Here is a 23,727-nt window from a genome sequence, read left to right as displayed (position 1 = left end):
AGGTTTAGGGGCTAGTGTGGATATTACTCTAAGGGTAATTAAGGCTAGGGTTAGGGGTTGGTGTGGATGTGGTTGTAGAAAATAGAAATATATGATCATTTGGAAAATGTAAAACTCCAAGGCCTGGGTCCAATAAAGGGCCCAGGCCTGGTTGTGCACAGTCCTTCCCTCAACTGACCACTAAGAGCCCACCCAAGAGCGGGAAAGGGACACAAACACAGCTGTTAGTACAATAAAATAAAATAAAATAAATACATCCCAAAGGGGGTATATTGTAAGGGTACCCCAGGTTAGGTTTAGGAGCTGATGTGGGTATTGCTCTAAAGGTTATTAAGGTTAGGTTTAGGGGCTGGTAGGGTAATCAAGGTTAGGTTTAGGGGCTAGTGTGGGTATTACTCTAAGGGTAATTAAGGTTAGGGGTTGGTGTGGGTTAGGGTTAGGATATAGGGATGAAAAGGCTAGGGTTAGGTTAGGGTTAGGATATAGGGATGAAAACCACCATGCTCATGCCGGATTGCCATAACTTTCGCCAGCAAGGTGATAGAGGCATGAGAGCAAGCCCTACCCCCCATTTAGGGTTAGGGTTAGGATATAGGGTTAGGGTTAGGTTAGGGTGGGTTAGGATATAGGGATGAAAACCACCATGCTCATGCCGGATTGCCATAACTTTCGCCAGCAAGGTGATAGAGGCATGAGAGCAAGCCCTACCCCCCATTTTCGAGGGTGCTCTTTCCAGTGGTGCCACCGCCGAGTCTCTATGAGGTCAGCAAGTGCCTCAACCCGATTGGCCCTCCTGCAAAGTGCCATTTACATTTTAGAGACTTGGTGGCCACAACACACTACAAAGGCACTGCTGGGATTTGAACCCATGACCTCCTGTTTACTAAACAGGCACTTTAACCAACTGAGCCGCAGCACCTTCTGCTGCAAAGTCTCCATGGGAGGTCATCAGATCAATGAACAGGCCATGCTATTGTGAGCATGAAAGTGTTTGTTTGAGAAAAGAGTTTTGGTGGTCAGATAGACTTGTTCGTTGGCCAAGTGAGCTTAGCAAAATGACTAAGGCAGTGACTCTGTTGGGACTTGAACCCACAACCTTTGAATGGCCACATTTTGAATGTTAGAAGCCCAATGCGCTACCCATTGCGCCACAGAGCCCACATTGTGTGCATTGTTGTGTGTGGGATAGGAAAATGTAAAATCCAAGGCCTGGGTCCAATAAAGGGCCCAGGCCGGGTTGTGCACAGTCCTTCCCTCAACTGACCACTAAGAACCCACCCAAGAGCGGGAAAGGGACAGAAACACAGCTCTTAGTAAAATAAAATAAAATAAAATAAATACATCCCAAAGGGGGTATTATTGTAAGGGTACCCCAGGTTAGGTTTAGGAGCTGATGTGGGTATTGCTCTAAGGGTAATTAAGGTTAGGTTTAGGGGCTAGTGTGGATATTACTCTAAGGGTAATTAAGGCTAGGGTTAGGGGTTGGTGTGGATGTGGTTGTAGAAAATAGAAATATATGATCATTTGGAAAATGTAAAACTCCAAGGCCTGGGTCCAATAAAGGGCCCAGGCCTGGTTGTGCACAGTCCTTCCCTCAACTGACCACTAAGAGCCCACCCAAGAGCGGGAAAGGGACACAAACACAGCTGTTAGTACAATAAAATAAAATAAAATAAATACATCCCAAAGGGGGTATATTGTAAGGGTACCCCAGGTTAGGTTTAGGAGCTGATGTGGGTATTGCTCTAAAGGTTATTAAGGTTAGGTTTAGGGGCTGGTAGGGTAATCAAGGTTAGGTTTAGGGGCTAGTGTGGGTATTACTCTAAGGGTAATTAAGGTTAGGGGTTGGTGTGGGTTAGGGTTAGGATATAGGGATGAAAAGGCTAGGGTTAGGTTAGGGTTAGGATATAGGGATGAAAACCACCATGCTCATGCCGGATTGCCATAACTTTCGCCAGCAAGGTGATAGAGGCATGAGAGCAAGCCCTACCCCCCATTTAGGGTTAGGGTTAGGATATAGGGTTAGGGTTAGGTTAGGGTGGGTTAGGATATAGGGATGAAAACCACCATGCTCATGCCGGATTGCCATAACTTTCGCCAGCAAGGTGATAGAGGCATGAGAGCAAGCCCTACCCCCCATTTTCGAGGGTGCTCTTTCCAGTGGTGCCACCGCCGAGTCTCTATGAGGTCAGCAAGTGCCTCAACCCGATTGGCCCTCCTGCAAAGTGCCATTTACATTTTAGAGACTTGGTGGCCACAACACACTACAAAGGCACTGCTGGGATTTGAACCCATGACCTCCTGTTTACTAAACAGGCACTTTAACCAACTGAGCCGCAGCACCTTCTGCTGCAAAGTCTCCATGGGAGGTCATCAGATCAATGAACAGGCCATGCTATTGTGAGCATGAAAGTGTTTGTTTGAGAAAAGAGTTTTGGTGGTCAGATAGACTTGTTCGTTGGCCAAGTGAGCTTAGCAAAATGACTAAGGCAGTGACTCTGTTGGGACTTGAACCCACAACCTTTGAATGGCCACATTTTGAATGTTAGAAGCCCAATGCGCTACCCATTGCGCCACAGAGCCCACATTGTGTGCATTGTTGTGTGTGGGATAGGAAAATGTAAAATCCAAGGCCTGGGTCCAATAAAGGGCCCAGGCCGGGTTGTGCACAGTCCTTCCCTCAACTGACCACTAAGAACCCACCCAAGAGCGGGAAAGGGACAGAAACACAGCTCTTAGTAAAATAAAATAAAATAAAATAAATACATCCCAAAGGGGGTATTATTGTAAGGGTACCCCAGGTTAGGTTTAGGAGCTGATGTGGGTATTGCTCTAAGGGTAATTAAGGTTAGGTTTAGGGGCTAGTGTGGATATTACTCTAAGGGTAATTAAGGCTAGGGTTAGGGGTTGGTGTGGATGTGGTTGTAGAAAATAGAAATATATGATCATTTGGAAAATGTAAAACTCCAAGGCCTGGGTCCAATAAAGGGCCCAGGCCTGGTTGTGCACAGTCCTTCCCTCAACTGACCACTAAGAGCCCACCCAAGAGCGGGAAAGGGACACAAACACAGCTGTTAGTACAATAAAATAAAATAAAATAAATACATCCCAAAGGGGGTATATTGTAAGGGTACCCCAGGTTAGGTTTAGGAGCTGATGTGGGTATTGCTCTAAAGGTTATTAAGGTTAGGTTTAGGGGCTGGTAGGGTAATCAAGGTTAGGTTTAGGGGCTAGTGTGGGTATTACTCTAAGGGTAATTAAGGTTAGGGGTTGGTGTGGGTTAGGGTTAGGATATAGGGATGAAAAGGCTAGGGTTAGGTTAGGGTTAGGATATAGGGATGAAAACCACCATGCTCATGCCGGATTGCCATAACTTTCGCCAGCAAGGTGATAGAGGCATGAGAGCAAGCCCTACCCCCCATTTAGGGTTAGGGTTAGGATATAGGGTTAGGGTTAGGTTAGGGTGGGTTAGGATATAGGGATGAAAACCACCATGCTCATGCCGGATTGCCATAACTTTCGCCAGCAAGGTGATAGAGGCATGAGAGCAAGCCCTACCCCCCATTTTCGAGGGTGCTCTTTCCAGTGGTGCCACCGCCGAGTCTCTATGAGGTCAGCAAGTGCCTCAACCCGATTGGCCCTCCTGCAAAGTGCCATTTACATTTTAGAGACTTGGTGGCCACAACACACTACAAAGGCACTGCTGGGATTTGAACCCATGACCTCCTGTTTACTAAACAGGCACTTTAACCAACTGAGCCGCAGCACCTTCTGCTGCAAAGTCTCCATGGGAGGTCATCAGATCAATGAACAGGCCATGCTATTGTGAGCATGAAAGTGTTTGTTTGAGAAAAGAGTTTTGGTGGTCAGATAGACTTGTTCGTTGGCCAAGTGAGCTTAGCAAAATGACTAAGGCAGTGACTCTGTTGGGACTTGAACCCACAACCTTTGAATGGCCACATTTTGAATGTTAGAAGCCCAATGCGCTACCCATTGCGCCACAGAGCCCACATTGTGTGCATTGTTGTGTGTGGGATAGGAAAATGTAAAATCCAAGGCCTGGGTCCAATAAAGGGCCCAGGCCGGGTTGTGCACAGTCCTTCCCTCAACTGACCACTAAGAACCCACCCAAGAGCGGGAAAGGGACAGAAACACAGCTCTTAGTAAAATAAAATAAAATAAAATAAATACATCCCAAAGGGGGTATTATTGTAAGGGTACCCCAGGTTAGGTTTAGGAGCTGATGTGGGTATTGCTCTAAGGGTAATTAAGGTTAGGTTTAGGGGCTAGTGTGGATATTACTCTAAGGGTAATTAAGGCTAGGGTTAGGGGTTGGTGTGGATGTGGTTGTAGAAAATAGAAATATATGATCATTTGGAAAATGTAAAACTCCAAGGCCTGGGTCCAATAAAGGGCCCAGGCCTGGTTGTGCACAGTCCTTCCCTCAACTGACCACTAAGAGCCCACCCAAGAGCGGGAAAGGGACACAAACACAGCTGTTAGTACAATAAAATAAAATAAAATAAATACATCCCAAAGGGGGTATATTGTAAGGGTACCCCAGGTTAGGTTTAGGAGCTGATGTGGGTATTGCTCTAAAGGTTATTAAGGTTAGGTTTAGGGGCTGGTAGGGTAATCAAGGTTAGGTTTAGGGGCTAGTGTGGGTATTACTCTAAGGGTAATTAAGGTTAGGGGTTGGTGTGGGTTAGGGTTAGGATATAGGGATGAAAAGGCTAGGGTTAGGTTAGGGTTAGGATATAGGGATGAAAACCACCATGCTCATGCCGGATTGCCATAACTTTCGCCAGCAAGGTGATAGAGGCATGAGAGCAAGCCCTACCCCCATTTAGGGTTAGGGTTAGGATATAGGGTTAGGGTTAGGTTAGGGTGGGTTAGGATATAGGGATGAAAACCACCATGCTCATGCCGGATTGCCATAACTTTCGCCAGCAAGGTGATAGAGGCATGAGAGCAAGCCCTACCCCCCATTTTCGAGGGTGCTCTTTCCAGTGGTGCCACCGCCGAGTCTCTATGAGGTCAGCAAGTGCCTCAACCCGATTGGCCCTCCTGCAAAGTGCCATTTACATTTTAGAGACTTGGTGGCCACAACACACTACAAAGGCACTGCTGGGATTTGAACCCATGACCTCCTGTTTACTAAACAGGCACTTTAACCAACTGAGCCGCAGCACCTTCTGCTGCAAAGTCTCCATGGGAGGTCATCAGATCAATGAACAGGCCATGCTATTGTGAGCATGAAAGTGTTTGTTTGAGAAAAGAGTTTTGGTGGTCAGATAGACTTGTTCGTTGGCCAAGTGAGCTTAGCAAAATGACTAAGGCAGTGACTCTGTTGGGACTTGAACCCACAACCTTTGAATGGCCACATTTTGAATGTTAGAAGCCCAATGCGCTACCCATTGCGCCACAGAGCCCACATTGTGTGCATTGTTGTGTGTGGGATAGGAAAATGTAAAATCCAAGGCCTGGGTCCAATAAAGGGCCCAGGCCGGGTTGTGCACAGTCCTTCCCTCAACTGACCACTAAGAACCCACCCAAGAGCGGGAAAGGGACAGAAACACAGCTCTTAGTAAAATAAAATAAAATAAAATAAATACATCCCAAAGGGGGTATTATTGTAAGGGTACCCCAGGTTAGGTTTAGGAGCTGATGTGGGTATTGCTCTAAGGGTAATTAAGGTTAGGTTTAGGGGCTAGTGTGGATATTACTCTAAGGGTAATTAAGGCTAGGGTTAGGGGTTGGTGTGGATGTGGTTGTAGAAAATAGAAATATATGATCATTTGGAAAATGTAAAACTCCAAGGCCTGGGTCCAATAAAGGGCCCAGGCCTGGTTGTGCACAGTCCTTCCCTCAACTGACCACTAAGAGCCCACCCAAGAGCGGGAAAGGGACACAAACACAGCTGTTAGTACAATAAAATAAAATAAAATAAATACATCCCAAAGGGGGTATATTGTAAGGGTACCCCAGGTTAGGTTTAGGAGCTGATGTGGGTATTGCTCTAAAGGTTATTAAGGTTAGGTTTAGGGGCTGGTAGGGTAATCAAGGTTAGGTTTAGGGGCTAGTGTGGGTATTACTCTAAGGGTAATTAAGGTTAGGGGTTGGTGTGGGTTAGGGTTAGGATATAGGGATGAAAAGGCTAGGGTTAGGTTAGGGTTAGGATATAGGGATGAAAACCACCATGCTCATGCCGGATTGCCATAACTTTCGCCAGCAAGGTGATAGAGGCATGAGAGCAAGCCCTACCCCCCATTTAGGGTTAGGGTTAGGATATAGGGTTAGGGTTAGGTTAGGGTGGGTTAGGATATAGGGATGAAAACCACCATGCTCATGCCGGATTGCCATAACTTTCGCCAGCAAGGTGATAGAGGCATGAGAGCAAGCCCTACCCCCATTTAGGGTTAGGGTTAGGATATAGGGTTAGGGTTAGGTTAGGTTAGGGTTAGGATATAGGGATGAAAACCACCACGCTCATGCCGGATTGCCATAACTTTTGCCAGCAAGGTGATAGAGGCACGAAAGCAAGCCCTACCCCCCATTTTCAAGGGAGCTCTTTCCAGTGGTGCCACCGCCGAGTCTCTATGAGGTCAGCAAGTGCCTCAACCCGATTAGCCCTCTTACAAAGTGCCGTTTACATCTTAGAGACTAGGTGGCCGCAACACACTACAAAGGCACTGCTGGGATTGGAACCCAGGATCTCCTGTTTACTAGGCAGGCACTTTAACCAACTAAGTCACAGCACCTTCTGCTGCAAAATTTTCATGGGAGGGTGACTAAGAAGAGCAAAACATCCAGACGAGAGGTCATCAGATCAAGGAATAGGCCATGCTATTGAGAGCATGAAAGTGTTTGTTTGAGAAAAGAGTTTTGGTGGTCAGATAGACTTGTTTGTTGGCCAAGTGTGATTAGCAAAATGACTAAGGCAGTGACTCTGGTGGGACTTGAACCCACAACCTTTGAATAGCCACATTTTTCAATCTAGAAGTCCAATGCACTATCCATTGTGCCACAGAGCCCACATTATGCACCTTGTTGTGTCTCCAACACTCTGAGGTTACACTCTCTGTGGTAAGGAAATCAACTTCACAAGAATTGAACGCACTTTCAAAAGATGTCAGGACCTCTTGTCCTCAGGAGGGGCCAGATAGCACAGTCACTGCCAGATAAGCACTGCTAAGATTTGAAACCAGGATCTCCTGTTTATAAGAAAGGTACCTTAGGGTTAGGTTTAGGATATAGGGATGAAAACCACCATGCTCATGCCAGATTGGGGTTAGGGTTAGGTTAGTTAGGGTTAGGTTAGGTTAGGGTGAGGGTATAAGGATGAAAACCACCATGCTCATGCCGGATTGCCATAACTTTTGCCAGGAAGGTGATAGAGGTTAGGGTTAGGTTAGGGTTAGGATATAGGGATGAAAACCACCATGCTCATGCCGGATTGCCATAACTTTTGCCAGGAAGGTGATAGAGGCACGAAAGCAAGCCCTACCCACCCATTTTCGAGGGTGCTCTTTCCAGTGGTGCCACCACCAATTCTCTATGAGGTCAGCAAGTGCCTCAACCTGATTAGCCCTCCTACAAAGTGCCGTTTACATCTTAGAGACTTGGTGGCCACAACACACTACAAAGGCACTGCTGGGATTTGAACCCAGGATCTCCTGTTTACTAGACAGGCACTTTAACCAACTAAGCCACAGCACCTTCTGTTGCAAAGGCTCCATGGGCGGTCATTAGATCAATGAACAGGTCATGCTATTCAGAGCATGAAAGTGTTTGTTTGAGAAAAGAGTTTTGTTGGTCAGATAGGCTTGTTTGTTGGCCAAGTGTGCCTAGCATATTGACTAAAGCAGTGACACTGGTGAGATTTGAACCCACAACCTTTGAATGTCCACATTTTGCAATCTAGAAGTCCAATGCGCTAGGGTTAGGGTTAGGTTAGGGATATAGGGATGAAAACCACCATGGTTAGGGTTAGGATATAGGGATGAAAACCACCATGCTCATGCCGGATTGCCATAACTTTTGCCAGGAAGGTGATAGAGGCATGAAAGCAAGCCCTACTCCCCCATTTTCAAGGGTTAGGTTAGGTTAGGATATAGGGATGAAAACCACCATGCTCATGCCGGATTGCCATAACTTTCGCCAGCAAGGTGATAGAGGCATGAGAGCAAGCCCTACCCCCCATTTTCGAGGGTGCTCTTTCCAGTGGTGCCACCGCCGAGTCTCTATGAGGTCAGCAAGTGCCTCAACCCGATTGGCCCTCCTGCAAAGTGCCATTTACATTTTAGAGACTTGGTGGCCACAACACACTACAAAGGCACTGCTGGGATTTGAACCCATGACCTCCTGTTTACTAAACAGGCACTTTAACCAACTGAGCCGCAGCACCTTCTGCTGCAAAGTCTCCATGGGAGGTCATCAGATCAATGAACAGGCCATGCTATTGTGAGCATGAAAGTGTTTGTTTGAGAAAAGAGTTTTGGTGGTCAGATAGACTTGTTCGTTGGCCAAGTGAGCTTAGCAAAATGACTAAGGCAGTGACTCTGTTGGGACTTGAACCCACAACCTTTGAATGGCCACATTTTGAATGTTAGAAGCCCAATGCGCTACCCATTGCGCCACAGAGCCCACATTGTGTGCATTGTTGTGTGTGGGATAGGAAAATGTAAAATCCAAGGCCTGGGTCCAATAAAGGGCCCAGGCCGGGTTGTGCACAGTCCTTCCCTCAACTGACCACTAAGAACCCACCCAAGAGCGGGAAAGGGACAGAAACACAGCTCTTAGTAAAATAAAATAAAATAAAATAAATACATCCCAAAGGGGGTATTATTGTAAGGGTACCCCAGGTTAGGTTTAGGAGCTGATGTGGGTATTGCTCTAAGGGTAATTAAGGTTAGGTTTAGGGGCTAGTGTGGATATTACTCTAAGGGTAATTAAGGCTAGGGTTAGGGGTTGGTGTGGATGTGGTTGTAGAAAATAGAAATATATGATCATTTGGAAAATGTAAAACTCCAAGGCCTGGGTCCAATAAAGGGCCCAGGCCTGGTTGTGCACAGTCCTTCCCTCAACTGACCACTAAGAGCCCACCCAAGAGCGGGAAAGGGACACAAACACAGCTGTTAGTACAATAAAATAAAATAAAATAAATACATCCCAAAGGGGGTATATTGTAAGGGTACCCCAGGTTAGGTTTAGGAGCTGATGTGGGTATTGCTCTAAAGGTTATTAAGGTTAGGTTTAGGGGCTGGTAGGGTAATCAAGGTTAGGTTTAGGGGCTAGTGTGGGTATTACTCTAAGGGTAATTAAGGTTAGGGGTTGGTGTGGGTTAGGGTTAGGATATAGGGATGAAAAGGCTAGGGTTAGGTTAGGGTTAGGATATAGGGATGAAAACCACCATGCTCATGCCGGATTGCCATAACTTTCGCCAGCAAGGTGATAGAGGCATGAGAGCAAGCCCTACCCCCCATTTAGGGTTAGGGTTAGGATATAGGGTTAGGGTTAGGTTAGGGTGGGTTAGGATATAGGGATGAAAACCACCATGCTCATGCCGGATTGCCATAACTTTCGCCAGCAAGGTGATAGAGGCATGAGAGCAAGCCCTACCCCCCATTTAGGGTTAGGGTTAGGATATAGGGTTAGGGTTAGGTTAGGTTAGGGTTAGGATATAGGGATGAAAACCACCACGCTCATGCCGGATTGCCATAACTTTTGCCAGCAAGGTGATAGAGGCACGAAAGCAAGCCCTACCCCCCATTTTCAAGGGAGCTCTTTCCAGTGGTGCCACCGCCGAGTCTCTATGAGGTCAGCAAGTGCCTCAACCCGATTAGCCCTCTTACAAAGTGCCGTTTACATCTTAGAGACTAGGTGGCCGCAACACACTACAAAGGCACTGCTGGGATTGGAACCCAGGATCTCCTGTTTACTAGGCAGGCACTTTAACCAACTAAGTCACAGCACCTTCTGCTGCAAAATTTTCATGGGAGGGTGACTAAGAAGAGCAAAACATCCAGACGAGAGGTCATCAGATCAAGGAATAGGCCATGCTATTGAGAGCATGAAAGTGTTTGTTTGAGAAAAGAGTTTTGGTGGTCAGATAGACTTGTTTGTTGGCCAAGTGTGATTAGCAAAATGACTAAGGCAGTGACTCTGGTGGGACTTGAACCCACAACCTTTGAATAGCCACATTTTTCAATCTAGAAGTCCAATGCACTATCCATTGTGCCACAGAGCCCACATTATGCACCTTGTTGTGTCTCCAACACTCTGAGGTTACACTCTCTGTGGTAAGGAAATCAACTTCACAAGAATTGAACGCACTTTCAAAAGATGTCAGGACCTCTTGTCCTCAGGAGGGGCCAGATAGCACAGTCACTGCCAGATAAGCACTGCTAAGATTTGAAACCAGGATCTCCTGTTTATAAGAAAGGTACCTTAGGGTTAGGTTTAGGATATAGGGATGAAAACCACCATGCTCATGCCAGATTGGGGTTAGGGTTAGGTTAGTTAGGGTTAGGTTAGGTTAGGGTGAGGGTATAAGGATGAAAACCACCATGCTCATGCCGGATTGCCATAACTTTTGCCAGGAAGGTGATAGAGGTTAGGGTTAGGTTAGGGTTAGGATATAGGGATGAAAACCACCATGCTCATGCCGGATTGCCATAACTTTTGCCAGGAAGGTGATAGAGGCACGAAAGCAAGCCCTACCCACCCATTTTCGAGGGTGCTCTTTCCAGTGGTGCCACCACCAATTCTCTATGAGGTCAGCAAGTGCCTCAACCTGATTAGCCCTCCTACAAAGTGCCGTTTACATCTTAGAGACTTGGTGGCCACAACACACTACAAAGGCACTGCTGGGATTTGAACCCAGGATCTCCTGTTTACTAGACAGGCACTTTAACCAACTAAGCCACAGCACCTTCTGTTGCAAAGGCTCCATGGGCGGTCATTAGATCAATGAACAGGTCATGCTATTCAGAGCATGAAAGTGTTTGTTTGAGAAAAGAGTTTTGTTGGTCAGATAGGCTTGTTTGTTGGCCAAGTGTGCCTAGCATATTGACTAAAGCAGTGACACTGGTGAGATTTGAACCCACAACCTTTGAATGTCCACATTTTGCAATCTAGAAGTCCAATGCGCTAGGGTTAGGGTTAGGTTAGGGATATAGGGATGAAAACCACCATGGTTAGGGTTAGGATATAGGGATGAAAACCACCATGCTCATGCCGGATTGCCATAACTTTTGCCAGGAAGGTGATAGAGGCATGAAAGCAAGCCCTACTCCCCCATTTTCAAGGGTTAGGTTAGGTTAGGATATAGGGATGAAAACCACCATGCTCATGCCGGATTGCCATAACTTTCGCCAGCAAGGTGATAGAGGCATGAGAGCAAGCCCTACCCCCCATTTTCGAGGGTGCTCTTTCCAGTGGTGCCACCGCCGAGTCTCTATGAGGTCAGCAAGTGCCTCAACCCGATTGGCCCTCCTGCAAAGTGCCATTTACATTTTAGAGACTTGGTGGCCACAACACACTACAAAGGCACTGCTGGGATTTGAACCCATGACCTCCTGTTTACTAAACAGGCACTTTAACCAACTGAGCCGCAGCACCTTCTGCTGCAAAGTCTCCATGGGAGGTCATCAGATCAATGAACAGGCCATGCTATTGTGAGCATGAAAGTGTTTGTTTGAGAAAAGAGTTTTGGTGGTCAGATAGACTTGTTCGTTGGCCAAGTGAGCTTAGCAAAATGACTAAGGCAGTGACTCTGTTGGGACTTGAACCCACAACCTTTGAATGGCCACATTTTGAATGTTAGAAGCCCAATGCGCTACCCATTGCGCCACAGAGCCCACATTGTGTGCATTGTTGTGTGTGGGATAGGAAAATGTAAAATCCAAGGCCTGGGTCCAATAAAGGGCCCAGGCCGGGTTGTGCACAGTCCTTCCCTCAACTGACCACTAAGAACCCACCCAAGAGCGGGAAAGGGACAGAAACACAGCTCTTAGTAAAATAAAATAAAATAAAATAAATACATCCCAAAGGGGGTATTATTGTAAGGGTACCCCAGGTTAGGTTTAGGAGCTGATGTGGGTATTGCTCTAAGGGTAATTAAGGTTAGGTTTAGGGGCTAGTGTGGATATTACTCTAAGGGTAATTAAGGCTAGGGTTAGGGGTTGGTGTGGATGTGGTTGTAGAAAATAGAAATATATGATCATTTGGAAAATGTAAAACTCCAAGGCCTGGGTCCAATAAAGGGCCCAGGCCTGGTTGTGCACAGTCCTTCCCTCAACTGACCACTAAGAGCCCACCCAAGAGCGGGAAAGGGACACAAACACAGCTGTTAGTACAATAAAATAAAATAAAATAAATACATCCCAAAGGGGGTATATTGTAAGGGTACCCCAGGTTAGGTTTAGGAGCTGATGTGGGTATTGCTCTAAAGGTTATTAAGGTTAGGTTTAGGGGCTGGTAGGGTAATCAAGGTTAGGTTTAGGGGCTAGTGTGGGTATTACTCTAAGGGTAATTAAGGTTAGGGGTTGGTGTGGGTTAGGGTTAGGATATAGGGATGAAAAGGCTAGGGTTAGGTTAGGGTTAGGATATAGGGATGAAAACCACCATGCTCATGCCGGATTGCCATAACTTTCGCCAGCAAGGTGATAGAGGCATGAGAGCAAGCCCTACCCCCCATTTAGGGTTAGGGTTAGGATATAGGGTTAGGGTTAGGTTAGGGTGGGTTAGGATATAGGGATGAAAACCACCATGCTCATGCCGGATTGCCATAACTTTCGCCAGCAAGGTGATAGAGGCATGAGAGCAAGCCCTACCCCCCATTTTCGAGGGTGCTCTTTCCAGTGGTGCCACCGCCGAGTCTCTATGAGGTCAGCAAGTGCCTCAACCCGATTGGCCCTCCTGCAAAGTGCCATTTACATTTTAGAGACTTGGTGGCCACAACACACTACAAAGGCACTGCTGGGATTTGAACCCATGACCTCCTGTTTACTAAACAGGCACTTTAACCAACTGAGCCGCAGCACCTTCTGCTGCAAAGTCTCCATGGGAGGTCATCAGATCAATGAACAGGCCATGCTATTGTGAGCATGAAAGTGTTTGTTTGAGAAAAGAGTTTTGGTGGTCAGATAGACTTGTTCGTTGGCCAAGTGAGCTTAGCAAAATGACTAAGGCAGTGACTCTGTTGGGACTTGAACCCACAACCTTTGAATGGCCACATTTTGAATGTTAGAAGCCCAATGCGCTACCCATTGCGCCACAGAGCCCACATTGTGTGCATTGTTGTGTGTGGGATAGGAAAATGTAAAATCCAAGGCCTGGGTCCAATAAAGGGCCCAGGCCGGGTTGTGCACAGTCCTTCCCTCAACTGACCACTAAGAACCCACCCAAGAGCGGGAAAGGGACAGAAACACAGCTCTTAGTAAAATAAAATAAAATAAAATAAATACATCCCAAAGGGGGTATTATTGTAAGGGTACCCCAGGTTAGGTTTAGGAGCTGATGTGGGTATTGCTCTAAGGGTAATTAAGGTTAGGTTTAGGGGCTAGTGTGGATATTACTCTAAGGGTAATTAAGGCTAGGGTTAGGGGTTGGTGTGGATGTGGTTGTAGAAAATAGAAATATATGATCATTTGGAAAATGTAAAACTCCAAGGCCTGGGTCCAATAAAGGGCCCAGGCCTGGTTGTGCACAGTCCTTCCCTCAACTGACCACTAAGAGCCCACCCAAGAGCGGGAAAGGGACACAAACACAGCTGTTAGTACAATAAAATAAAATAAAATAAATACATCCCAAAGGGGGTATATTGTAAGGGTACCCCAGGTTAGGTTTAGGAGCTGATGTGGGTATTGCTCTAAAGGTTATTAAGGTTAGGTTTAGGGGCTGGTAGGGTAATCAAGGTTAGGTTTAGGGGCTAGTGTGGGTATTACTCTAAGGGTAATTAAGGTTAGGGGTTGGTGTGGGTTAGGGTTAGGATATAGGGATGAAAAGGCTAGGGTTAGGTTAGGGTTAGGATATAGGGATGAAAACCACCATGCTCATGCCGGATTGCCATAACTTTCGCCAGCAAGGTGATAGAGGCATGAGAGCAAGCCCTACCCCCCATTTAGGGTTAGGGTTAGGATATAGGGTTAGGGTTAGGTTAGGGTGGGTTAGGATATAGGGATGAAAACCACCATGCTCATGCCGGATTGCCATAACTTTCGCCAGCAAGGTGATAGAGGCATGAGAGCAAGCCCTACCCCCCATTTTCGAGGGTGCTCTTTCCAGTGGTGCCACCGCCGAGTCTCTATGAGGTCAGCAAGTGCCTCAACCCGATTGGCCCTCCTGCAAAGTGCCATTTACATTTTAGAGACTTGGTGGCCACAACACACTACAAAGGCACTGCTGGGATTTGAACCCATGACCTCCTGTTTACTAAACAGGCACTTTAACCAACTGAGCCGCAGCACCTTCTGCTGCAAAGTCTCCATGGGAGGTCATCAGATCAATGAACAGGCCATGCTATTGTGAGCATGAAAGTGTTTGTTTGAGAAAAGAGTTTTGGTGGTCAGATAGACTTGTTCGTTGGCCAAGTGAGCTTAGCAAAATGACTAAGGCAGTGACTCTGTTGGGACTTGAACCCACAACCTTTGAATGGCCACATTTTGAATGTTAGAAGCCCAATGCGCTACCCATTGCGCCACAGAGCCCACATTGTGTGCATTGTTGTGTGTGGGATAGGAAAATGTAAAATCCAAGGCCTGGGTCCAATAAAGGGCCCAGGCCGGGTTGTGCACAGTCCTTCCCTCAACTGACCACTAAGAACCCACCCAAGAGCGGGAAAGGGACAGAAACACAGCTCTTAGTAAAATAAAATAAAATAAAATAAATACATCCCAAAGGGGGTATTATTGTAAGGGTACCCCAGGTTAGGTTTAGGAGCTGATGTGGGTATTGCTCTAAGGGTAATTAAGGTTAGGTTTAGGGGCTAGTGTGGATATTACTCTAAGGGTAATTAAGGCTAGGGTTAGGGGTTGGTGTGGATGTGGTTGTAGAAAATAGAAATATATGATCATTTGGAAAATGTAAAACTCCAAGGCCTGGGTCCAATAAAGGGCCCAGGCCTGGTTGTGCACAGTCCTTCCCTCAACTGACCACTAAGAGCCCACCCAAGAGCGGGAAAGGGACACAAACACAGCTGTTAGTACAATAAAATAAAATAAAATAAATACATCCCAAAGGGGGTATATTGTAAGGGTACCCCAGGTTAGGTTTAGGAGCTGATGTGGGTATTGCTCTAAAGGTTATTAAGGTTAGGTTTAGGGGCTGGTAGGGTAATCAAGGTTAGGTTTAGGGGCTAGTGTGGGTATTACTCTAAGGGTAATTAAGGTTAGGGGTTGGTGTGGGTTAGGGTTAGGATATAGGGATGAAAAGGCTAGGGTTAGGTTAGGGTTAGGATATAGGGATGAAAACCACCATGCTCATGCCGGATTGCCATAACTTTCGCCAGCAAGGTGATAGAGGCATGAGAGCAAGCCCTACCCCCCATTTAGGGTTAGGGTTAGGATATAGGGTTAGGGTTAGGTTAGGGTGGGTTAGGATATAGGGATGAAAACCACCATGCTCATGCCGGATTGCCATAACTTTCGCCAGCAAGGTGATAGAGGCATGAGAGCAAGCCCTACCCCCCATTTTCGAGGGTGCTCTTTCCAGTGGTGCCACCGCCGAGTCTCTATGAGGTCAGCAAGTGCCTCAACCCGATTGGCCCTCCTGCAAAGTGCCATTTACATTTTAGAGACTTGGTGGCCACAACACACTACAAAGGCACTGCTGGGATTTGAACCCATGACCTCCTGTTTACTAAACAGGCACTTTAACCAACTGAGCCGCAGCACCTTCTGCTGCAAAGTCTCCATGGGAGGTCATCAGATCAATGAACAGGCCATGCTATTGTGAGCATGAAAGTGTTTGTTTGAGAAAAGAGTTTTGGTGGTCAGATAGACTTGTTCGTTGGCCAAGTGAGCTTAGCAAAATGACTAAGGCAGTGACTCTGTTGGGACTTGAACCCACAACCTTTGAATGGCCACATTTTGAATGTTAGAAGCCCAATGCGCTACCCATTGCGCCACAGAGCCCACATTGTGTGCATTGTTGTGTGTGGGATAGGAAAATGTAAAATCCAAGGCCTGGGTCCAATAAAGGGCCCAGGCCGGGTTGTGCACAGTCCTTCCCTCAACTGACCACTAAGAACCCACCCAAGAGCGGGAAAGGGACAGAAACACAGCTCTTAGTAAAATAAAATAAAATAAAATAAATACATCCCAAAGGGGGTATTATTGTAAGGGTACCCCAGGTTAGGTTTAGGAGCTGATGTGGGTATTGCTCTAAGGGTAATTAAGGTTAGGTTTAGGGGCTAGTGTGGATATTACTCTAAGGGTAATTAAGGCTAGGGTTAGGGGTTGGTGTGGATGTGGTTGTAGAAAATAGAAATATATGATCATTTGGAAAATGTAAAACTCCAAGGCCTGGGTCCAATAAAGGGCCCAGGCCTGGTTGTGCACAGTCCTTCCCTCAACTGACCACTAAGAGCCCACCCAAGAGCGGGAAAGGGACACAAACACAGCTGTTAGTACAATAAAATAAAATAAAATAAATACATCCCAAAGGGGGTATATTGTAAGGGTACCCCAGGTTAGGTTTAGGAGCTGATGTGGGTATTGCTCTAAAGGTTATTAAGGTTAGGTTTAGGGGCTGGTAGGGTAATCAAGGTTAGGTTTAGGGGCTAGTGTGGGTATTACTCTAAGGGTAATTAAGGTTAGGGGTTGGTGTGGGTTAGGGTTAGGATATAGGGATGAAAAGGCTAGGGTTAGGTTAGGGTTAGGATATAGGGATGAAAACCACCATGCTCATGCCGGATTGCCATAACTTTCGCCAGCAAGGTGATAGAGGCATGAGAGCAAGCCCTACCCCCATTTAGGGTTAGGGTTAGGATATAGGGTTAGGGTTAGGTTAGGGTGGGTTAGGATATAGGGATGAAAACCACCATGCTCATGCCGGATTGCCATAACTTTCGCCAGCAAGGTGATAGAGGCATGAGAGCAAGCCCTACCCCCCATTTTCGAGGGTGCTCTTTCCAGTGGTGCCACCGCCGAGTCTCTATGAGGTCAGCAAGTGCCTCAACCCGATTGGCCCTCCTGCAAAGTGCCATTTACATTTTAGAGACTTGGTGGCCACAACACACTACAAAGGCACTGCTGGGATTTGAACCCATGACCTCCTGTTTACTAAACAGGCACTTTAACCAACTGAGCCGCAGCACCTTCTGCTGCAAAGTCTCCATGGGAGGTCATCAGATCAATGAACAGGCCATGCTATTGTGAGCATGAAAGTGTTTGTTTGAGAAAAGAGTTTTGGTGGTCAGATAGACTTGTTCGTTGGCCAAGTGAGCTTAGCAAAATGACTAAGGCAGTGACTCTGTTGGGACTTGAACCCACAACCTTTGAATGGCCACATTTTGAATGTTAGAAGCCCAATGCGCTACCCATTGCGCCACAGAGCCCACATTGTGTGCATTGTTGTGTGTGGGATAGGAAAATGTAAAATCCAAGGCCTGGGTCCAATAAAGGGCCCAGGCCGGGTTGTGCACAGTCCTTCCCTCAACTGACCACTAAGAACCCACCCAAGAGCGGGAAAGGGACAGAAACACAGCTCTTAGTAAAATAAAATAAAATAAAATAAATACATCCCAAAGGGGGTATTATTGTAAGGGTACCCCAGGTTAGGTTTAGGAGCTGATGTGGGTATTGCTCTAAGGGTAATTAAGGTTAGGTTTAGGGGCTAGTGTGGATATTACTCTAAGGGTAATTAAGGCTAGGGTTAGGGGTTGGTGTGGATGTGGTTGTAGAAAATAGAAATATATGATCATTTGGAAAATGTAAAACTCCAAGGCCTGGGTCCAATAAAGGGCCCAGGCCTGGTTGTGCACAGTCCTTCCCTCAACTGACCACTAAGAGCCCACCCAAGAGCGGGAAAGGGACACAAACACAGCTGTTAGTACAATAAAATAAAATAAAATAAATACATCCCAAAGGGGGTATATTGTAAGGGTACCCCAGGTTAGGTTTAGGAGCTGATGTGGGTATTGCTCTAAAGGTTATTAAGGTTAGGTTTAGGGGCTGGTAGGGTAATCAAGGTTAGGTTTAGGGGCTAGTGTGGGTATTACTCTAAGGGTAATTAAGGTTAGGGGTTGGTGTGGGTTAGGGTTAGGATATAGGGATGAAAAGGCTAGGGTTAGGTTAGGGTTAGGATATAGGGATGAAAACCACCATGCTCATGCCGGATTGCCATAACTTTCGCCAGCAAGGTGATAGAGGCATGAGAGCAAGCCCTACCCCCCATTTAGGGTTAGGGTTAGGATATAGGGTTAGGGTTAGGTTAGGGTGGGTTAGGATATAGGGATGAAAACCACCATGCTCATGCCGGATTGCCATAACTTTCGCCAGCAAGGTGATAGAGGCATGAGAGCAAGCCCTACCCCCCATTTTCGAGGGTGCTCTTTCCAGTGGTGCCACCGCCGAGTCTCTATGAGGTCAGCAAGTGCCTCAACCCGATTGGCCCTCCTGCAAAGTGCCATTTACATTTTAGAGACTTGGTGGCCACAACACACTACAAAGGCACTGCTGGGATTTGAACCCATGACCTCCTGTTTACTAAACAGGCACTTTAACCAACTGAGCCGCAGCACCTTCTGCTGCAAAGTCTCCATGGGAGGTCATCAGATCAATGAACAGGCCATGCTATTGTGAGCATGAAAGTGTTTGTTTGAGAAAAGAGTTTTGGTGGTCAGATAGACTTGTTCGTTGGCCAAGTGAGCTTAGCAAAATGACTAAGGCAGTGACTCTGTTGGGACTTGAACCCACAACCTTTGAATGGCCACATTTTGAATGTTAGAAGCCCAATGCGCTACCCATTGCGCCACAGAGCCCACATTGTGTGCATTGTTGTGTGTGGGATAGGAAAATGTAAAATCCAAGGCCTGGGTCCAATAAAGGGCCCAGGCCGGGTTGTGCACAGTCCTTCCCTCAACTGACCACTAAGAACCCACCCAAGAGCGGGAAAGGGACAGAAACACAGCTCTTAGTAAAATAAAATAAAATAAAATAAATACATCCCAAAGGGGGTATTATTGTAAGGGTACCCCAGGTTAGGTTTAGGAGCTGATGTGGGTATTGCTCTAAGGGTAATTAAGGTTAGGTTTAGGGGCTAGTGTGGATATTACTCTAAGGGTAATTAAGGCTAGGGTTAGGGGTTGGTGTGGATGTGGTTGTAGAAAATAGAAATATATGATCATTTGGAAAATGTAAAACTCCAAGGCCTGGGTCCAATAAAGGGCCCAGGCCTGGTTGTGCACAGTCCTTCCCTCAACTGACCACTAAGAGCCCACCCAAGAGCGGGAAAGGGACACAAACACAGCTGTTAGTACAATAAAATAAAATAAAATAAATACATCCCAAAGGGGGTATATTGTAAGGGTACCCCAGGTTAGGTTTAGGAGCTGATGTGGGTATTGCTCTAAAGGTTATTAAGGTTAGGTTTAGGGGCTGGTAGGGTAATCAAGGTTAGGTTTAGGGGCTAGTGTGGGTATTACTCTAAGGGTAATTAAGGTTAGGGGTTGGTGTGGGTTAGGGTTAGGATATAGGGATGAAAAGGCTAGGGTTAGGTTAGGGTTAGGATATAGGGATGAAAACCACCATGCTCATGCCGGATTGCCATAACTTTCGCCAGCAAGGTGATAGAGGCATGAGAGCAAGCCCTACCCCCCATTTTCGAGGGTGCTCTTTCCAGTGGTGCCACCGCCGAGTCTCTATGAGGTCAGCAAGTGCCTCAACCCGATTGGCCCTCCTGCAAAGTGCCATTTACATTTTAGAGACTTGGTGGCCACAACACACTACAAAGGCACTGCTGGGATTTGAACCCATGACCTCCTGTTTACTAAACAGGCACTTTAACCAACTGAGCCGCAGCACCTTCTGCTGCAAAGTCTCCATGGGAGGTCATCAGATCAATGAACAGGCCATGCTATTGTGAGCATGAAAGTGTTTGTTTGAGAAAAGAGTTTTGGTGGTCAGATAGACTTGTTCGTTGGCCAAGTGAGCTTAGCAAAATGACTAAGGCAGTGACTCTGTTGGGACTTGAACCCACAACCTTTGAATGGCCACATTTTGAATGTTAGAAGCCCAATGCGCTACCCATTGCGCCACAGAGCCCACATTGTGTGCATTGTTGTGTGTGGGATAGGAAAATGTAAAATCCAAGGCCTGGGTCCAATAAAGGGCCCAGGCCGGGTTGTGCACAGTCCTTCCCTCAACTGACCACTAAGAACCCACCCAAGAGCGGGAAAGGGACAGAAACACAGCTCTTAGTAAAATAAAATAAAATAAAATAAATACATCCCAAAGGGGGTATTATTGTAAGGGTACCCCAGGTTAGGTTTAGGAGCTGATGTGGGTATTGCTCTAAGGGTAATTAAGGTTAGGTTTAGGGGCTAGTGTGGATATTACTCTAAGGGTAATTAAGGCTAGGGTTAGGGGTTGGTGTGGATGTGGTTGTAGAAAATAGAAATATATGATCATTTGGAAAATGTAAAACTCCAAGGCCTGGGTCCAATAAAGGGCCCAGGCCTGGTTGTGCACAGTCCTTCCCTCAACTGACCACTAAGAGCCCACCCAAGAGCGGGAAAGGGACACAAACACAGCTGTTAGTACAATAAAATAAAATAAAATAAATACATCCCAAAGGGGGTATATTGTAAGGGTACCCCAGGTTAGGTTTAGGAGCTGATGTGGGTATTGCTCTAAAGGTTATTAAGGTTAGGTTTAGGGGCTGGTAGGGTAATCAAGGTTAGGTTTAGGGGCTAGTGTGGGTATTACTCTAAGGGTAATTAAGGTTAGGGGTTGGTGTGGGTTAGGGTTAGGATATAGGGATGAAAAGGCTAGGGTTAGGTTAGGGTTAGGATATAGGGATGAAAACCACCATGCTCATGCCGGATTGCCATAACTTTCGCCAGCAAGGTGATAGAGGCATGAGAGCAAGCCCTACCCCCATTTAGGGTTAGGGTTAGGATATAGGGTTAGGGTTAGGTTAGGGTGGGTTAGGATATAGGGATGAAAACCACCATGCTCATGCCGGATTGCCATAACTTTCGCCAGCAAGGTGATAGAGGCATGAGAGCAAGCCCTACCCCCCATTTTCGAGGGTGCTCTTTCCAGTGGTGCCACCGCCGAGTCTCTATGAGGTCAGCAAGTGCCTCAACCCGATTGGCCCTCCTGCAAAGTGCCATTTACATTTTAGAGACTTGGTGGCCACAACACACTACAAAGGCACTGCTGGGATTTGAACCCATGACCTCCTGTTTACTAAACAGGCACTTTAACCAACTGAGCCGCAGCACCTTCTGCTGCAAAGTCTCCATGGGAGGTCATCAGATCAATGAACAGGCCATGCTATTGTGAGCATGAAAGTGTTTGTTTGAGAAAAGAGTTTTGGTGGTCAGATAGACTTGTTCGTTGGCCAAGTGAGCTTAGCAAAATGACTAAGGCAGTGACTCTGTTGGGACTTGAACCCACAACCTTTGAATGGCCACATTTTGAATGTTAGAAGCCCAATGCGCTACCCATTGCGCCACAGAGCCCACATTGTGTGCATTGTTGTGTGTGGGATAGGAAAATGTAAAATCCAAGGCCTGGGTCCAATAAAGGGCCCAGGCCGGGTTGTGCACAGTCCTTCCCTCAACTGACCACTAAGAACCCACCCAAGAGCGGGAAAGGGACAGAAACACAGCTCTTAGTAAAATAAAATAAAATAAAATAAATACATCCCAAAGGGGGTATTATTGTAAGGGTACCCCAGGTTAGGTTTAGGAGCTGATGTGGGTATTGCTCTAAGGGTAATTAAGGTTAGGTTTAGGGGCTAGTGTGGATATTACTCTAAGGGTAATTAAGGCTAGGGTTAGGGGTTGGTGTGGATGTGGTTGTAGAAAATAGAAATATATGATCATTTGGAAAATGTAAAACTCCAAGGCCTGGGTCCAATAAAGGGCCCAGGCCTGGTTGTGCACAGTCCTTCCCTCAACTGACCACTAAGAGCCCACCCAAGAGCGGGAAAGGGACACAAACACAGCTGTTAGTACAATAAAATAAAATAAAATAAATACATCCCAAAGGGGGTATATTGTAAGGGTACCCCAGGTTAGGTTTAGGAGCTGATGTGGGTATTGCTCTAAAGGTTATTAAGGTTAGGTTTAGGGGCTGGTAGGGTAATCAAGGTTAGGTTTAGGGGCTAGTGTGGGTATTACTCTAAGGGTAATTAAGGTTAGGGGTTGGTGTGGGTTAGGGTTAGGATATAGGGATGAAAAGGCTAGGGTTAGGTTAGGGTTAGGATATAGGGATGAAAACCACCATGCTCATGCCGGATTGCCATAACTTTCGCCAGCAAGGTGATAGAGGCATGAGAGCAAGCCCTACCCCCCATTTAGGGTTAGGGTTAGGATATAGGGTTAGGGTTAGGTTAGGGTGGGTTAGGATATAGGGATGAAAACCACCATGCTCATGCCGGATTGCCATAACTTTCGCCAGCAAGGTGATAGAGGCATGAGAGCAAGCCCTACCCCCCATTTTCGAGGGTGCTCTTTCCAGTGGTGCCACCGCCGAGTCTCTATGAGGTCAGCAAGTGCCTCAACCCGATTGGCCCTCCTGCAAAGTGCCATTTACATTTTAGAGACTTGGTGGCCACAACACACTACAAAGGCACTGCTGGGATTTGAACCCATGACCTCCTGTTTACTAAACAGGCACTTTAACCAACTGAGCCGCAGCACCTTCTGCTGCAAAGTCTCCATGGGAGGTCATCAGATCAATGAACAGGCCATGCTATTGTGAGCATGAAAGTGTTTGTTTGAGAAAAGAGTTTTGGTGGTCAGATAGACTTGTTCGTTGGCCAAGTGAGCTTAGCAAAATGACTAAGGCAGTGACTCTGTTGGGACTTGAACCCACAACCTTTGAATGGCCACATTTTGAATGTTAGAAGCCCAATGCGCTACCCATTGCGCCACAGAGCCCACATTGTGTGCATTGTTGTGTGTGGGATAGGAAAATGTAAAATCCAAGGCCTGGGTCCAATAAAGGGCCCAGGCCGGGTTGTGCACAGTCCTTCCCTCAACTGACCACTAAGAACCCACCCAAGAGCGGGAAAGGGACAGAAACACAGCTCTTAGTAAAATAAAATAAAATAAAATAAATACATCCCAAAGGGGGTATTATTGTAAGGGTACCCCAGGTTAGGTTTAGGAGCTGATGTGGGTATTGCTCTAAGGGTAATTAAGGTTAGGTTTAGGGGCTAGTGTGGATATTACTCTAAGGGTAATTAAGGCTAGGGTTAGGGGTTGGTGTGGATGTGGTTGTAGAAAATAGAAATATATGATCATTTGGAAAATGTAAAACTCCAAGGCCTGGGTCCAATAAAGGGCCCAGGCCTGGTTGTGCACAGTCCTTCCCTCAACTGACCACTAAGAGCCCACCCAAGAGCGGGAAAGGGACACAAACACAGCTGTTAGTACAATAAAATAAAATAAAATAAATACATCCCAAAGGGGGTATATTGTAAGGGTACCCCAGGTTAGGTTTAGGAGCTGATGTGGGTATTGCTCTAAAGGTTATTAAGGTTAGGTTT

General features: G+C 46.5%; 4 non-coding genes across 4 annotated transcripts; all 4 read right to left on the bottom strand.

Moving 5' to 3' along the window:
• Positions 1-6,944: 6,944 nt before the first annotated feature.
• On the bottom strand, positions 6,945-7,034 carry trnar-ucu (transfer RNA arginine (anticodon UCU)). The gene is given in 2 exon segments: positions 6,945-6,980; positions 6,998-7,034. It is a non-coding gene; the product is annotated as a tRNA-Arg (tRNA).
• Positions 7,035-7,645: 611 nt separating this feature from the next.
• Positions 7,646-7,719, bottom strand: trnat-agu (transfer RNA threonine (anticodon AGU)). Its single transcript has one exon. It is a non-coding gene; the product is annotated as a tRNA-Thr (tRNA).
• A 2,440-nt stretch (positions 7,720-10,159) lies between these two features.
• On the bottom strand, positions 10,160-10,249 carry trnar-ucu (transfer RNA arginine (anticodon UCU)). The gene is given in 2 exon segments: positions 10,160-10,195; positions 10,213-10,249. It is a non-coding gene; the product is annotated as a tRNA-Arg (tRNA).
• Positions 10,250-10,860: 611 nt separating this feature from the next.
• Positions 10,861-10,934, bottom strand: trnat-agu (transfer RNA threonine (anticodon AGU)). The gene has a single exon. It is a non-coding gene; the product is annotated as a tRNA-Thr (tRNA).
• Positions 10,935-23,727: the final 12,793 nt, after the last annotated feature.

The sequence above is a fragment of the Myxocyprinus asiaticus genome, unplaced genomic scaffold (assembly GCF_019703515.2).
Source record: "Myxocyprinus asiaticus isolate MX2 ecotype Aquarium Trade unplaced genomic scaffold, UBuf_Myxa_2 HiC_scaffold_60, whole genome shotgun sequence".
NCBI classification, from domain to species: domain Eukaryota; kingdom Metazoa; phylum Chordata; class Actinopteri; order Cypriniformes; family Catostomidae; genus Myxocyprinus; species Myxocyprinus asiaticus.
This window is presented reverse-complemented; position numbering and strand designations above follow the sequence as displayed.